This window comes from Vicugna pacos, chromosome X (genome assembly GCF_048564905.1).
Source record: "Vicugna pacos chromosome X, VicPac4, whole genome shotgun sequence".
Taxonomy (NCBI): Eukaryota; Metazoa; Chordata; class Mammalia; order Artiodactyla; family Camelidae; genus Vicugna; species Vicugna pacos.
Window position 1 is genome coordinate 42,114,682 of NC_133023.1, and position 18,715 is coordinate 42,133,396.

General features: G+C 38.8%; 1 long non-coding RNA gene across 1 annotated transcript; it reads left to right on the forward strand.

Annotated features, from left to right (window-relative positions):
- The first annotated feature begins 3,170 nt into the window (after positions 1-3,170).
- On the forward strand, positions 3,171-8,335 carry LOC140692018 (uncharacterized). The gene is made up of 3 exons (XR_012067616.1): positions 3,171-3,243; positions 6,798-6,849; positions 7,579-8,335. It is a non-coding gene; the product is annotated as an uncharacterized lncRNA (long non-coding RNA).
- The last annotated feature ends 10,380 nt before the right edge of the window (positions 8,336-18,715 follow it).

Consider the following 18,715-nt stretch of genomic DNA (forward strand, 5'->3'; position numbering starts at 1 on the left):
CAGAATGTTCTGCCTATGTTTCCCTCTAGAGTTTTAAAGTATCTGGTCTTACATTGAGCTCTTTGATCCATTTTTATTTTATTTTTGCATATGATATTAGAGAATATTCTGAGGTATTTTCTGATTTTTCCTTTGATTTCATCATTGACCCATTGGTTTTTTAGAAGCATGTTGTTTAGTCTCCATGAGTTCATTCTTTCCCTGTTTTTCACTCTGTGGATGATTTCCAGTTTCATCCTATTGTGGTCAGAAAAGATGTTTGAAATAATTTCTATTCTCTTAAATTTGTTGCAGCTTATTTTGTGACCTAGTATATAGTCTATTGTACAGAATGTTCCAAGCATACTTGAAAAGAATGTGTATTCTGTTTTTGTTGGATGTAGTGTCCGTTAGATATCAATTCATTCCACCTGGTCTAGTGTGTCATTTAGAACCTATGTAGCCTTATTGATTTTCTGTCTGGATGATCTGTCCATTGATGTCAGTGAGGTGTTAAAGTCTCCTACTATTATTATCTTATGGTCAATTTCTCCCTTTATGTCTGTTAGTATTTGTTTTATATATTTAAGTGTTCCTATATTGGGTGCATATATATTAATGAATATAATACTTCCTTCTTGCATTAATCCCTTTATCATTATATATTGCCCTTCTTTGTCTTTCTTCAAAGCCTTTGTTTTAACTGTACTTTGTCTGATATGATGTTGCTACTCCCTGTTTCTTGTTGTTTCTATTTGCATCAAATATCTTTATCACCTCAATTTCAGTCTGTATTTATTTTTCTCCCTTAAATAAGTGTCCTGTGGACAGCATATTGCAAGTTCTTGTTTTTTTAATCCAATCTTCTGCTCCGTGCTTTCTGATCAGAGCATTGTCTATTGACATTGAAAGTAATTATTGATAGATGTGTACTTATTGCCACTTTAATCCTTGTTTTCCAGTTGTTTTTGTAGATCTTTGTTCATTTCTTCTTCTTTTTGTTTTCCTTTCATGGTCTGATGATTTTCTTTTGTAGTACACTTGAGTTCCTTTCTTTTTGGTTTTTGTGAATCTGTTGTATGTTTTTGATTTGTGATTACCATGGAGTTCAAGTATGTTGGCCCATAACTATATCTACTTACTTTAAACTGATAGTCATTCATGCTCAAATATATTCTAAAAGAACTACATTTTTATATTCTTCTCACCAGTGCTCTGTGATTTTGATGCCCTGTTGTACATTTTCATATTTACCTTTTTGCTGTTAGTTGTGGTTATAATCAATTTTACAATTTTTCATTGTTTTTAATTTATGTACTGACTTATTTAAGTGATCTTAAATCTTTTTATATATTTGCCTTTCCTATTATGATTATGCCTTTCCAATGGATGATTGCATCTTTTCTCTTTAGAGAATACCTTTCAATGTTTCTTTTAGGTTAGGTTTAGTATTCCTGAATTCTTTTAGTTTTTGCTTGTCTGAGAAATTCTTTATCACTGCTACTATTTTGAAAGAAAATCTTGCTGCATTGAGTATTCTAGGTTTCAGGTTCCTTCTTTAGGTTTGGGAAGTTTTAAGCCATAATTCCTTTACATTTTCAATCCTCTTTTCTCCACCTCTCTATCTGGAATCCCTATTATGACTAGGTTGGCACATTTTATATTATCCTATAGATTTTGTATGTTGCTTTCATTTTTTTTAAATTTGTCTCTCTGTCTGCTGTTCTGATTGGATGATTCCCATTATTCTATCTTCTAGATCACTTATGCATTCCTCTCTGTCATTTAATTGGCTAGCCATTGCTCCTAGATTGCTTTTTATCTTGGCAATTTAATTACATATTTTTGTTACTTCATCTTTATAATTTCTAGTTCCTTCTTACATTGATCTGTCAATAATCTTTCTTAATTCAGTTATCATTTTTAGTATTCCTTTCTTGAACTCAGAGTTTGGTAGACTGGTGAGGTCTATTTCATTATTTGTTCTTTCAGGGGATTTCTCTTGCTCTTTTACATGAGAGTAGTTCCTCTGTCTTTTCATTTTACTTAATTTTCTCTTTCTCTGTCTCTGTGAATTTAGGAGAAACAGTTATCCATTGTTGTCCTGAAGGGTTTTTTTTTCAATGTGGGAGCATCCCTGTGTAGACTATATGTCCAATGTATTTGGTGTACGATGGTTTTGATATACCATCTTAACCATTTTTAAGTGTACAGTATAGTAGTATTAAGTACATTCACATTGCTGTGAACCAATCTCTAGAACCCTTTTCATTTTGCACAAATGAAACTACATATCAGTTAGACAACAACACATCATTCCCCCTTCCCTCCAACCCTTGGCAACCACCATTTTATTTTATCTCTATGAATTTGCAGAATTATACTATTTTTAATATTACTTAAACCCAATCTGAACCTTATATTAAAAATTTTTGTAGTCTTATTTTGGTTTTGCTGTATTTAATTTTAGTTTGTTGGGTGTTCAGGGGTTTTTCCCAAATGGTGTTTCATACTAAAATAAAAGTATTAAGTGATGGCTCAGGTGGGCTGCAGAAAACAAATCACTCTGAAGGTGATACTTAATGACTGAGTTCTAGAAATTACTTGATTCATTGAGTCAAGATTGAGTAATGCTTAGCAGGACTCTGGCATTGTCCTGAATGGATTTCCAAAAACCAGAGCCCTTGGGGGGTTCTCCTACTTTCATGGGAAAAGAGACCGATTCATTCAATTTACATCAATTTATTAAGTGCCTACTATGTGCCAGACAATGTTCTGGATGTGTGGGATACTGTACTGCACAAAACAGACAAATATTCCTTTCCCCCAGAAGATTATATTATTTCAGGAGTATGGATGTATGAGTATAATGTTAACAACTTAAAGATCACCTGATCAAGATACATGCCTGATCTCTGTCAGTAGCATTTGGGACTTAAATACACCACAGCTTCTTGTCACATACTATAATAATTTATTCCCCACCCTCCACTTGGATATAGGCAGAGAGGAGACATTAGGACTGAAGATGCATAATCTGATGTGGTCCTGATGAATTACTCCCCCAAACTGCACCCTTGGCATGCCATGGCAACAAAACCTAGTAATTGTGAGCTACAGCCATGATGTCACTGGGTCCTGGAGGATTCAAAACTGTAGAGGGCCATTGTGACTATCACTCCTCATCTCAACACCAATGAACCACCATCTTCACCACCAAACTACCTTGAGAGTCTCAATTGATTTAAATTCTCTTTTAAAGTGGTAAGGAAAGTTTTATTATTTTCTTCTATGAAGAACTACAGATTTCATTTTGAATTTTCTCAGTACTTTATGCTAGGATATTTTTCCAAACGATTCTTTTGCTAATCTGGGCATATAATGTTGATACACAAAAATGATATCTTTGAAATTAAGCAGAGACTCTATGTTTCACCTAGATTTTAATGTAAGATTTATATTATCTCAGATTTTCTCCTTAGTGCTCTCTTTGGCTATATGCCCAGTGTGCAATATTTGCTTTTAAACTTATTGAATTTTAAAGGAAAATACATAAATTTAACAATAAAAAATTTAACAAAACATGCTGGGCAAAATGGTATATAAAGTGTATTTTTATGTTATAAAGTATGCTTACATACATCCCTACGCACACACAGAGAAGGAAAAATGGCTGGAGGGAGACATTCGACAGTATTGATACTGTTTCCCAGAGGGCTACTTCTTTTTTATATCATTGAAGTTACATGGCATTCTATCTTTATAACAAAAAAAAAGACCAATGAAATAAGGTTAAACACTGCTCAAAAAATAAATTATTTTATATGATACAAAGCCTACTATCAGGCAGAAAATTAAAGATTCAGGTATTATCTCTTAGGTTTTATATATGAATCATATCAAATATATTTCTAATTCCTTTTGAATGAGCCAAAATTAGATCTTTCTTCATTCAGGATGTTTTAATGAGCCTTCATCATATTCTATCCAATAGAGCTTTATATTTCACTTGTGACTTCTTAAGCAGTTTTAACCTCTGTTCATTCTACAGGAAACTGGACAGTTATTCATATCTTCCTATGAGCCAGTCCCATTATTTGAGCTTGAGTTATAATACAGTGTTTCTCAGAACTGTGAATATTTTCCTTGACAGTGTGAGAGAAAGCTCATAGGTTGAGGTGCTAAATCAGAGCTTCACCTCTTATGATTCTGTTAACCTTAGTCCGGTTATTTTCCTCTGCTGAAGCTCAGTGTCCTCCTCACTTAAATGGGCCTAATCATACTTGTTATAATTGTATGTGTTCAGCACATGGTGATTGCAACAATAATCATTGCTATTACTCTTCATTGTTCTTTAGCAGGAGGAAGAGATCAGATTGCAGTGAAATTTTTCTATTTTCTTGATAAGATATCCATCTTTAATCTATACAATTGAACATAGGGTAACTGGGAATCTGAAGCACTTAAAATAGTAAACATGAGGTTTGAGGAGATGTCAGAGTAAGATACAAAGAAATCCAACTCCCACTTTCTGCCTCAATGCCCCTCTCCGTGCTGGGTGTGGATAGGCTGACTAATAAGGATGGCCCCTACTCTGGCGGAGTGAGAAGCACCTACTCAGTGGGTAACAACTGCCAGGGCTCTGGTCAGGGCAACTAGGTGGAAGGAGGTGACCACATCCCTTGTGTTCAGCAATGGGCACTCTTCCTCATTGACTGTCGCCCTCCAGCATCCCTCAGCCAGGAAAGCAGCAATAATAAAGGCTGTCATTCACTGAGCTCTGCACCAGGCACTTCATTCATTCCAGAGACTAATGTTTGTAGAGGATCATCTATGTGCCAGGCAGTGGAGTAGGAGCTGAAGATGCACCAGTGAACTAAGCAATCTAAAATGCCTGCCCTTGTTGACTTTATATTCCAGTGGGGGAGACAGCAATAAGCAATGAGTTTAATAAATCAACACATGATGCAGTACAGTATGTGTTACTAGAAAACTAGTGAAGGAAAAGGGGTCTGGCAGTGCTGATCAGTAGGTATGAAGGTTTAAACAGGGTGTCAGGGTCAGCCGCATTGAGGAGACATTTGAGCAGATACTGGAAGGCAGTGAGGGATCAAGGCACAGGGGTATCCAGAGGAACAAAGCTACAGGCATTGGAAACAGCCCTGCACTCCCCTGAAGGGGGGGTGGGTGTGCTGTGACCTCCAGAACACTGAGCTGGGCACTGGACTTACAACGCTGAGATCACACTCCACTGGGCTTGGGAGAGATGGACAGTTCTACCAGCAATTACAACAGCCTTGCCAGCACTATCTAGTTTGAGAGAATGAGGGGGACTTTGTCAGCATTTGCCTTTTTAGGGAAGTCAGATGAGCTTGCCTGATGAAGTGCCAAGAATCTCAGAGCAGAAGGAAGAGGAGAAGATAACCAGGATGGGGGTAGAGTTTCCTAGACAGGTGCAGCAGGGTGACTGCCATTAGGAATGCATCTCAGGAATCTGATGGCAGGGAATTTAATGATCTGAGGGCACCAGCTGCTCTCAGGCTATGACTGAGTGTGGTACAAATAGTTAAGACAGGACTGTTCCTGGGAGGCTGATTTTGTTCCTGTTCCATCTGCCCTTTGTTCCCTTTTGGCTTTTTTCTTCTTTTTTGGTACTTTGTGTGCGGCTCATTTTTCCCCTTTGTAGGCTTATTAGCAATAAATTTCATTTTGTTCGTGTTTGAGCTTATCACATATAATACTTTTATTACTTAAAAAATTTACTGTGATAACATAAAAGTATTTTTATTTAGCTTCATTTTACTGTGAGAATATTACAGTAATATTTCATTTCTATTCCCTCAACCTTTGGGGGGGAGGGTTTCACTGTCACATACTATGTTTAAATCCCTACACCGCAATGGGGGGTTTATTCCTCAGGCAGTCAACTATCTTTCAGAAAACTTAAATAGTAAGAAAAATTTTGCCCATGCTGTTACTCTCCTAGGGGCTCTCCATTCCTTTTCATAGATCTACATTTCCATTTGCTATCATTTTCCTTCTTCCTGAAGGACTTGCTTTAACATTTCTTGTAGGGTGGGTCTGCTGGTGGTGAATCCTCTTAGATTTAGTGTATCTGAAAAAAGACTTTATTTTGCCACTGTTTTTCAAATGTTACTTAACCAAACTTGGGTCCACTCGCCCACTCACAGTAAAGCCCATCCACTGGCACCAGGTTGTGGTGAAGGCAAGTACACCCAACATGGGTGCACGACGTCCAACAGGGGACCAAGCAAGGAGGATGGGCAGCTCATGCTCAAAAGACCGGAACTCCCTGAAGGTTTTCAGGGAAGGGTTTTTAAAGGCAAAGTCAAGGAGAGGATCAAAGGCTGGGTGATCAGCTCATGCTCAGTTCTCTGATTGGTTGATGGTGAAGTAATAAGGTGATGTTTTGGGAACCTCAATCATCAGCCTTCAGATTCCAACCCGTTTGAGGTCTGTGTGCTGATGGTCAGCATATAGTTAATTTCTTCCACCTAGTGGGGCTTTTAGTATCTGCAAAACAACTCAGGGATATGACTTAGAATATTATTATAACCCTTGAGGAAGAACTAAAGGTCCTTGACTTTGTTAGATGCCTAAACTATTATTATTTTGTCCTGCTTGGCATTTTATCACTTCTCTGATTAAATTTGCTCTTTAGAACTCAGGGAAGGCCTAGGAGGTTTTCTACAAACAAGAGACAAGGGATACAGGGCAGGTGGGGGGATGGGATCTGTCCCCAGGAAGGACCACATGGTCCTGCTCAATTTCCAAAAGATATTTTCACCTAATTTCAGAGCGACAGAGAAAGCCTCCCAGAGAAAGATAAGTGGAACCTGAGAGCTGAAGGTAAGCAGCAATCGGCCAGTGAAGATGGAAGGAAAGCACCCCTGACAGGGGGTGTATGAGGTTGTGTAAAACAGCATGTATGAGGTTGTGGAAATCAGAGATGGGCCATTTGATGAACAGAAAGAGGTTCAGATTGGTTGGAACACAGAGTGTAGGATGCTGACTCAAGATACTGCCTGGAACATTGTGCGTTTACTGAATATTTATTGGGTTAATTAATTTTTTGTAATGACCCTTATTGAAAGAACATTCTTTCATTTCTTGGGTCAGTACTGAGGGGTTATTTGTATAGGCACCCATCTGTAACGGGTCTTCAGACTTCCTCAGACTCAGGATACTATATTATACTTAGCTGTTGTGTATCCTTAACTCTTCTATGATTAGCCATTTCTTCCATGAGCCCTGGCTCCATTTATTAGAGAATAATATAAAGAAATCAAGACCTGGGTGCTGAGTGTGCTCATTGTGGCTAACAAAACTATCCAAGACACAGGATAATAATTAGAAAATCAGTAGATCTTGGCTTCCATGTTTGCAGAAGAATAAACCCCGGGCAAAGGAAATCACTGTAATATGGCTTCCACTCTATGTTTAATCATTAACATGTTTCACTACTACTGGTATCATTTCCATCTGGGATATAGGAGGATTTTTCTGCATTAAAAAATTAAAACTGTTTTGTGACCCTCCCTGTTCTTCTCCTTCCACCTTTTTTTTTTTTTTTTGCAGTTTGGCAATTTTTGGCTGCAGTCCTTTTCTCACAAATTTCAAGCTATTTGAGAACATCAATTTTCAAATTCCTGCCCATCCCTGAGATCCAAGAGTAACTTCAACCAAAGGCTATCACCCCCATGGATCCATCATGGAGAGTTACCCCAACTTTGAAATCTAATTCATCACTGACTCCACCTAAAGAAATATCCCAGGAAATTACATCAACCTCCCAACCATCCTTCTCTGAAGCACAACCCATGGATCTCAATATCTTCAACCTCAGTCTTAATAGTAACTGCCTCACCACTCTACCAGAGGAACTGCTGCAACAGCAATACAGAGATGAGATGATCCAACAAGAAAGGCAGTGGGAAAGGTCAGCATTCCCTCAGAGGAAAAAGACATTCATGGAGAACATGAGACAGAAAACCCTCAATCACACGGCACCTTATCGACTTGGAAAGAAAGGAAAAATCTGTTCCTCACATGATAAAGGTCAGAATAAATTTAAGTGCCATTGCAGCCATATCCAAAGGGATACTATTTCTGAGATTTCTGAAGAGCAGAATTCATCCACTTGGAAAATGCTACTACAGGGCCTTAGTAACTTGAACCTCAGCCCTGATGACACATAGACCTACTGTGTATCAGAAGAGCTACCACATGAGTAGGAAAGACAGGAGCGCCACCAAGAGAAGGAGAAGAAAAGCAAAAGAATTCATCAGAGGCTCCTAAAATAGTCATTGAAATAAACCTGAGAGTCTGATCCTCATGTGATGAGATTAGAATTGATTGAGATGTGTGAATATTTATTTTTAGCCAGTTCCTTGGGTAAAACTTTTGGGGAACTGAACAATTAGGAATGGTCAGTAGGAGCAGCAAGACGCAGTGTCTTGACAAAAAAGTCTTATCAGCAAGCAACAATTGTTCTGCCAGTGATTTTAAGGTCCCTGTAGGGCAATCTGGGAGGAGTTACTCTGTGGCAAGGAGGATGGGTTAACAGAGGTTCTTAAATGCCCATTATTTGATTTTCATGATACAACTTGTCTTTTCCCTCTTTGGATTTCTATTTCCCTTATCATATTGCCAATAAGGTATAAAGGATCCATGTAGTGTGAATGTCTTGCTGGTTGCAAAGTGCTTAGCACGTTCTTTGCTCTCAGAAGCTCTTTCTTTGTCTAGTATGAACAGCACTCCCATGCCTCCTATAGGAGATGAAGAGCATCATTGTTTTGCTTATATTTCTCCTACAATTATGACAGAGACTAATATGCGTTTTTGCTTTTCATGATATGAAATGGATCAAATTTCTCAATTTCATTCCTGTGGAATTTTCTGACAGTTACCCCACCACAGATCATAGCATTTTGCTAATGGGAAAGTAAGTTTAGCTCTGGGGCAATCTGCTTTCTCATGCAGTCTTCAGTGGCGTAATACAGCAAAAATCCGTAATATTTTCACACATGGGAATTACTTTAGAAATATAAATTTACATGGATTGGATTACAGCCTTGTAATTTCATCAGGGTATGGGAGTTTAAATAATCCTGTTTGGTTTACACCACTATTCAAGGGAACAATGTAAAAAAAAAAACTGTTTTTTATACATTTGGAATTTCGTAGCCTAATTTGATTATGTAAATTGGGGTATACTTTTCAGAGAAATATAATAGCTTAATTGATTGCTTCTTATGAATCTGGCACAATTCTAAGTATTTATACTTACATGTCCATTTAGGTATGATCTGGAACTGATCAAAATCAATTGGTGTGTATATTGACATACTTATCCTAAAAATTTATATGTAAATGCAAAGAATAGCAAACCCAATCTTGAAGAACAAATTTGTTCTTCACTATCATTTATCAAGCATTGCTGTAAGTTTGTAGTAACTCAGATAGTGAAGACTTTGTGTAAGCATAGTAATAGACAAATAGAACAGTGCAAAAGAATAGAAAGTCCAGAAACACTTCTAGACTAAACACTATATATTTTACATTCATATTCTACTGCAATCAGTGGGGAAGGACTGTTCTTTTCAATTTGGGAACAAATGAACCTTGACCACTACCTTACAACATACAAAAAATTAATCTGAAATGCATCACCAAACTAAATGTGAAAAATGATTCAATAACATATTAAGAAGAAAATATAGGATCATATCTTCATGACTTTGGGTATGCAAAAATCTTCCCACAGGTTACAAAAAGTGCTACCTATGAAATTAAATTTTGATGAAATTAAGCATTTTACTCCTCAAAAGACACCTTGGAGAGGGTGAGAAGGAAACCACAAAGTACTCATGATCTCCTACATATTTTTTAGAAAAATATAGGTGAATCTTGTCTTTATGAAATCACAAAGGTCTATAGAATAAATGAACCCACAAAAATATCAATGTTGCTTGGTTGGATGACTTAAACCTTTACTCTTGAAGGGTCTGGGCCATTAGTAGTCCTTCCTGAATTGGATTCTTGTACTTTCCATTGCCCTTAATCACAGGGTGTGGTAATGCTAAGAGAGCTCCTGTATTCCAGACATACTCTTTCTTACCTTCGTTGTGAATAGTGGTCTAATTTCCCCTTGGTAGTCAGGATCAGTCCCCCAGGCCAGCACAGTAACTCCCTTCTTTGCCTGTTAATTCAGAGACAGGGAAAGACCAAAGTCGTGGGGTAGCAGGTCTTAACTTCCATTTCAATGGAATTATTGTTGCATCTCCTGATGGAATCATTCCTCCCTTTGAAACTAAGGCCTCTACACCAGCAGAGTGTAAAGCCACAGAGACAGGAAACAAAAATGTTGCTAGTGGATCACTATGGATCATGGGAGTAGTGCCTCTCCCATTTCCACTCCTTGGTAGGATCCTGGACCTGTGAATCTTGGCTATGAGGAAAATAGAACCATATACTAAATGCTGATTCAGAGCATCTACAGCCTTTTAGAGGACCTTGCCCTACTCCAAGAGGGTATTGCCATCTGACTGATGCTATAACTGAATCTTCAAAAGGCCATTCCACCATTCTATCAAGCCACCAGCTTCAGAATGGTGGGGAACATGATATGACAAGTGAATTCCATGACCATGGACCCACTGCCACACTTCATTTGCTGTGAAGTGGATTCCTTCATCAGAACCAATCCTGTGTAGAATGCAACAATGGTGAATAAGACATTCTGTAAGTCCACTGATGGTAGTTTTGGCAGAAGCACAGCATTCAGGGAACATAAATCCACATCCATTATGAGTGTTTATTCCAGTAAGAATAAGATGCTGTCTTTTCCATGATGGGAGAGGTCCAATATAATCAACCTGCCACCAGGTAGCTGGCTGATCACCCTAGGGAAGATGCAATATTGGGGACTCAGGGTTGGTTTCTGCTGCTGGCAGGTTGGACATTTAACAATGCCCACAGCCTGATCAGCGTTGGTGAGTGGACGTCCATGTTACTGAGCCTATACATAACCTCCATCCATGCCACCATGGTCACTTTGAGCAATGACAGGAGTGGCTGAGGAAAGAGGTTGACCGATATCCATAGAACTGGTATCCATAGATAGGTCATCCTATCTATTAGATTACTAAAAATCCTCCTCTGCTGAGGTCACCCTTTGGTGAGCATTCACAAGGGACACAAATATCTTCACATTTGTGTCTATTTAGAGAGGTCTATCCTCATACCTCTTTCCCAGACTTCCTTGTCACCCATTTTCAATTATGGTCTTTCCAATTCCCTGACCATCCAGCCAAACTATTCGCCACTGCCCATGAATCTGTACATAATTTAATGTCTGGCCATTTATCCTTCCAAGCAAAGCAAACAACCAGATACACTGCTCAAAGTTCTGCCTACTGGGAGGATTTCCTTTCACTGCTATCCTTCATGGATGTACAAGAAATAGGCTGTAATGCTACAGCTGTCCACTTTCAGGTGATGCCTGAATATTGTGCAGAATCATCTGTAAACCAGACCTGAATTTTCTCTTCCTCCATCAATTGCCTGTGCCACTGCTGCTGCACACATTTGTGAAGATATTTCTTTCTGGGGCAAAGGTGAAAAAGAAAAGAGTAAAAGAAAACAGGTAATTCAACTCTTACCAGTCACCCCTCCATGGTTTCACCCTCTAGTACAAGGCATCTCATTTTGCTTACTTTTCAGATTCCTCATGTAGATTTATTTTTTAATTTTGTTGAGAATATTTAGTTATAATCAGTGGGAGACATAGGAAGTAGCTAACTTCATGGTGACAGAAAAGGAACTACCTGACTGGATTTTTTAAAATAGATTTTATTTTTTAAAGCCGTTTTAGGTTCACACCAAAATTGAATGGAAAGTACAGAGTTCCCAAATACTTCTACTTCTACACATACTCAACCTCCCCCACTTTCAGCATCCTATACAGAGTGGTACATTAGTTATAATCGATAAACCTACATAATACAATCACCAAAAGCCCTCAGTTTTACATTATGGTTCATTCTTGGTATTGATATTCTATGAGTTTTGACAAATGGATTATGACATGTATCTACATGGTTTTCATATGAACATAAGTTTTCAACTACTTGAAATATATATATATATATGTGCAATTATAATATCATGCAGAATAGTTTCGCTGCCATAAAAGTGCTCTGTGCTTTGGCTATTCATCCTTTTCTCCCCTAACTCTTGGCAATAACTAATCATTTTACCATCTCCATAGTTTTGCCACTTTCCAGAGCATCATAGAGTTGGAATAATACAGTATGCAGTCTTTTCAGGTTGACTTTTTCACTTAGTAAGATGCATTTAATGTTCCTCATGTTTTTTCATGGCTTGATAGCTCATTTCTCTTTAGCCCTGAATAATATTCCATCCTCTGGATTACCACAGTTTTTATTTGAATATATTTACCTTAAATAAAAGGACATATCGGTTGCTTCCAAGTTTTGGCAATTATGCATACAGCTGCTGTAAACATCCATGTGTAGTTTCTTGTGCAGACATAAGTGTTCAACTCCTTTTGGTAAATACCAAGGAGTGTGATTGCTGGATCATATAGTAACAGTATGTTTAGTTTTGTGAGAAACTTCTAAACTGTATTCCAAAGTGGTTATACCATTTTTCATCCCCACCAGCAATGAACAAGAGTTCCAGTTGCTCCATATCCTCACAAACATTTAACGTTGTCAGTGTTTTCAACTTGGCCATTCTAATAGGTGTGTGTGATATCTCATTGTTTTAATTTGCAATTCCCTAGTGACATATGATGTTAAGCATATTTTCATATGCTTATTTTCCATCTCTATATCTTCTTTGGTGAAGACTCTGTTTAGATCTTTTGCCTATTTTTTAATAGAGTTGATCATTTTCTTATTGTGGCATGTTATTCCTGCCCATAGTTGAGATACTTGAGATGACAGTCCTTGTGCCTGGGTGTTCCCCTGTGGGAAGATATGAATAGAATTCTATCGGTTCTGCTCATCGTGGGTTCTGTTTGTCATGGGTTTTGGCCAGCAAAAGTCCCACCACGGAAGTATGAAATTACTCAAGACTTTATAAAGTCAAGAGAGTGAGAGGAAGCCAGAGACTAACTCTCCGAGCTCCTCCAAAGCTCTTGTATTTATTGAGAATAGTCAAACAAAGAATCAAAGTGAAATATGTCATAGGAATGAGTAAGGGGCATGGTGTATGTGCAGGGATGCAGGTCAACAGTTTCAGTTCGTGAACAACAGAAACATTATAATCTTAATTTAAATTTAGAGAGAAGGTTACAATATTGATAGTACAAACATTTATTTAAGCCTCAAACAATCATGAGCAAGGTTACAGTGTTCCGAATAATTGATAATGAAAACCCGGACCACCACAGAGTCTCTATACAATGATCAAAAATCATCTAAGCATGCGAAGCAGCCCAGCTGTTTCCAGCTAAGGGCTAAGTCACACTTTTCTGTGAGCAAGAGCAGCTTACACTATCCACCTACGCCTGATAAGTGAAGCATGTCCTGCCGGTTAGGGCAAGGGACAAGTTATGATTTTCCATAAGCATAAGCAGCCCTGAACTTATGGCCGTGAGCTAAGCAAAGTGAGCAAAGCATGTCTCTGCTTTTTACAGCAAGGAGACAGTTTGTAGCCAATTCCTGCTAGCAAAGCAGCTTTAAGGCAACTAAGCTAAATTCCATAGATAAGGTGGTGACTGGTATTGAGAGTTTAGTCTTTTTTGCTTTTGGACATTTTGCTTTCAAGTAGAAGTATAATGACAAATATAGAAAGCATTGGTTTTGATTATACATTCCTTATGTATTTACATAAAGGTGAGAATACATAAAGATGAGAATATGATTTGGTAGAAGCAATCATTACAATATCAAAGTTTGTTAACCTAAGTTTGTGCTCCCACAGAATTCTTACACTGCTCCATAGGAACTAGAGCATCATTAAGTTACGTGCAAATTATGTTAGGGTTTAGAAGTGTGTCTTTACTTTTCATGATGCGAAGTAGTTTATATTGATTAACTGGCTTCCTGTGATGGGCTTTCAACCCAGATTATCACATTCTGATGGGACGACTAGTTTTGTGTAGAGTCAATATCCTTTCTGTTATAGTCACCAGAACCATGTTCCAGTAAATGACAATGATGACTAGTTAAGCCCTAGAAATAACTATAAAACATGTAAGCTAATGTGGACTATAATCTTACCTTCATGATCTTGTCTGAGAGACAGGGAGTCAGATAAACATTGTGGGATTTTATCCTTCATGTCAAGAAAAGGGAAGTAAAAAATGGGTTTTCTTACTTGATAGGCCATTTTCCCTCATATAACAGTGGGGTTTCCTTTAAAAAGTAATGGTTTAGGTTTAATTCATACCCTCACCTCAGATAAAATGGACCTCCTGATCTTCCTCACCCTCCTTCTCCTCATTAGTAGGCCCAGTATCTTGATCTCATGATGGGTTCTGCTGTCTGTCCTGAGCTCTCAGCCCTCAGCTTGGCTGTTACCAGACCACATCCTACAATCTCTTCACTTCCCATTCTGGATGCTTGTGGTGTAGGGTGAGTCCAGGTCCAAACCTGAGCTTCCTGCTAAGTGAAAATGACCTCTTCCTTTCATTCATAGAAGACTGACTGAAGCCTTGGCCCCAAGGTGAAGTCTTGGTGTCCACTAGGCACAGCTCAGCCAGGCATAGTTCACATAACAGCAATACCCACCATTGCCAACAGGGGGCGAATCATCTCTGAGATTGTGAAGGGTTCGGAGAAGACAGATGAGGGCCAGAGGCATAAACACTGACACCTGAGAAGGTCACAGGCCTCTGGGTGTGTGAGCCCCAGACCTGGGTGTCCCTCGGAGCCTCCTTCTCTGTGTGTGGACAGCTGGGGGCAGCTTAGGACCAGCTCTGCCTCTTCCTCCTGGAAGACCCTGGTCTTAGTTCTGTTCATGGTCTTATACAGATGGCCTTCCTCCTCCTCCTGCTCTTCTTCCTCTTACCAGAAGCTCACCTCTGTGGTTAAAGAGAAGTTGTCATATTTTTCTCCTTCTTTTTCTCATTGAAAGGTTTCATTATATGTTTTTTTCCACAAGATGGACTGGCTCTGTGGCCTGGATGCCAGGGTCAGTCCGGCTACAGCCTGAGGGCACAGCCCTGGATCCTGAAGGCACTAGGGGCAGCCCCAGCAGAACCCAGGCTTTAGGAAAAGGCTCCCAAGTCCCCATTCAGATCCTGGCCAGCTGCCAGCTCTGCCTCCACCCAGTCCCCTCCCAGGGTCTAGAACCCCTGCTGGGGCAAGTAGACGCACCATGGCTGCTGGTCTGGGGAGACACAGGCCTGGAGGAGGAGGCAGCAAAAAGCTCCGTGTGACTTGAGGGGATGCACTGCTGCAGACTGGGTGAGGATCACGAACTACAACCCGCCTGCTGACCTGACCTGCTGTGGGGCTGCAGGCCCAGCCCCTGCCCTCTCTGCCCTGTCCCCTCACCTGCACAGGGGACACAACTATGCTCCCAGCATGCAGGGGGTGCTTGTGAAAGGAGGGGAATCTAAAGAGATGAGACAACAGATTTGCCCAAGGGGAGGAGGAGTGGGTCAGAGCTGATGGGGAAGGTCTGATGTGGGCCGCCTCATGACTGACCGGGGGCTGCCTTCGTGGAAGGGCTCAGGGCAGTCAGGCTGGGGAAGCTCTGAGATCAGAACCCTGGGCCAGGCCCCCTTGAGGTCCTCTCTGGAGTGCTCTGGGGTGGCCAGCCGCCTGTGTCTCAGGCTCCTTCCTGTTTGTCCCCATCTTTGCCCTTGGGGAGCCCCGAGATGAGCTCAGTGAGCTTCCTGCCCCAAAGGTCACTGAGACCCATCTGCAGTCATTAGGGCCATGAGTCGTCATCACAACAGCCCCTTGTGAGCACTCGTGTAACTTCCAAACAGAGCTCACAGGCTTTGAAGTGATTCTGATGATGTGTCATCATTTATTACAGCCAGAGTGTGTTCAGTCATTCTCTATTGGATGGTTAGGTAGCGTGTGATGTACTTGTTTGCCATCTTTAACTAGCTATGGTGAGCTTTCTTGTTCATATATTAATACTAATATAGTAACTCTATTTGTAGTAACTAAAAAAGAAACAACCCAATCATGCATAACAGGAAAACATGTAAAAAAAAACTGTCACATTCACACCATGATATACTATATAGCTATGAGAAGTAATGAATTAACCATACACAGACATAATAAGTAAAAGACCCAAAACAGAACATGCAGTAGGATCTTTTATACATAGCTCAAAAACACACAAAACTAATGTTTAGGCATACCTGTGTTAAAAAACAGTTTTACAGAAAGCAAGGATTCTAAGTTGCCTAATGAGCAATTTTTTTCCATTTTCAATTACATAGTAAAATTGGCATGTGGAGGGTACAGGTCTATGAATTTTAACACATGTATACATCTGTTATGATATGACAAGCACTACAGTGTACAGAACTTTGATGTCACCCCAACACCCTGAATTCCTTATGCTGCTCCATTACCCCACCAGTAAGCCCTGGCAATCACTGACCTGTTCTCCATTACTATACTTCTACCTTTTAAAAATATATATGTAAGTGGTATAATACAGCCTGTAATCTTTTGATACTTCTTCACTCAGCATAATGTATTTGAGTTTCATCCAAGTTGTTTGGGGTTTTTTTAGCCATCTATTGAGTTGTCTTTTTTTAAGCATTTTTTATTGAGTTATAGTCATTTTACAATGTGTCAAATTCCAGTGTACAGCACAATTTTTCAGTTATACATGAACATACATATATTCATTGACACATTTTTTTCACTGTGAGCTACCACAAGATCTTGTATATATTTCCCTGTGCTATATGGTATAATCTTGTTTATCTGTTCTACATTTTGAAATCCCAATCTGTCCCTTCCCACCCCCTTGGCAACCACAAGTTTGTATTCTATGTCTATGAGTCTGTTTCTGTTTTGTATTCGTTTAGTTTTTTTTTTTTAGATTCCACATATGAGCGATCTCATATGGTATTTTTCCCTCTCTTTCTGGCTTACTTCATTTAGAATCACATTTTCCAGGAACATCCATGTTGCTGAAAATGGCCTTATGTTGTCGGTTTTTATGGCTGAATAGTATTCCACTGTATAAATATACTTCTTCTTTATCCAGTCATCTGTTTTGGTTTTTTCTTAACATTTTTTATTGATTTATAATCATTTTACAATGTTGTGTCAAATTCCAGTGTTCAGCACAATTTTTCAGTTATATATGAACATACACATATTCATTGTCACATTTTTTTCTCTGTGAGTTACCATAAGATCTTGTATGTATTTCCCTGTGCTATACAGTATAATCTTGTTTATCTATTCTGCATTTTAAAATCCCAGTCTATCCCTTCCCACACTCCGCCCCCTTGGCAACCACAAGTTTGTATTCTATGTCTATGAGTCTGTTTCTGTTTTATATATATGCTTTGTTTGTGGGTTTGTTTTTTTGTTTGTTTGTTTGTTTTAGATTCCACATATGAGCAATCTCATATGGTATTTTTCTTTCTCTTTCTGGCTGACTTCACTTAGAATGACATTCTCCAGGAGCATCCATGTTGCTGCAAATGGCATTATGTTGTCAGTTTTTATGGCTAAGTAGTATTCCATTGTATACATATACCACCACTTCCTTATCCAGTCACCTGTTGATGGACATTTAGTCTGTTTCCATGTCTTTGCTATTGTACATAGTGCTGCTATGAACATTGCGGTGCAGGTGTCATCCTGAAGTAGGGTTCCTTCTGGATATATGCCCAGGAGTGGGATTCCTGGGTCTTATGGTAAGCCTATTCCTAGTCTTTTGAGGAATCTCCATACTGTTTTCCACAGTGGCTGCACCAAACTGCATTCCCATCAAAAGTGTAGGAAGATTCCCTTTTCTCCACAGTCTCTCCAGCATTTGTCATTTGTGGACTTTTGAATGATGGCCATTCTGACTGGTGTAAGGTGATACCTCATTGTAGTTTTGATTTGCATTTCTCTGATAATTAGTGATATTGAGCATTTTTTCATGTGCCTATTGATCATTTGTATTTCTTCCTGGGAGAATTGCTTGTTTAGGTCTTCTGCCCATTTTTGGATTGGATTGTTTGTTTTTTTCTTATTAAGTTGTATGAGCTGCTTATATATTCTGGAGATCAACGCTTTGTCGGTTTCATTGTTTGCAAAAATTTTCTCCCATTCTGTAGGTTGTCATTTTGTTTTATTTACAGTTTCCAAGTTGTTAAATGTATCAGTAGTTCATTTTTTTTATTGCTGAAAAAATTCTGTTGTATCAATATACCACAGTGGATGTACCCACTGAAGGATATTTGAGTTATTTCCAGTTTTTTGGCATTTATGAATAGAGCTGAAATAAACATTTGTGGGGTTTTTTGTGTAAAAATAAATTCTCATTCATCTACAGTAAATATCCTAGACATCCAATTTTTCCAACACAGTCTGTTAAAAAAAAACTTTTTATATAATTGATTACAAAAAATATGGGCAATTGACTTTTACAAGGGTGGACCTCTCTTGGTTGTGTACCACAATGTCAACAATATTCTAGCATTATAATTATTGAATTTTGCCCTTTTTCAAAATTGTTTTGGTTACTCTAGTTCTTTTGCCAT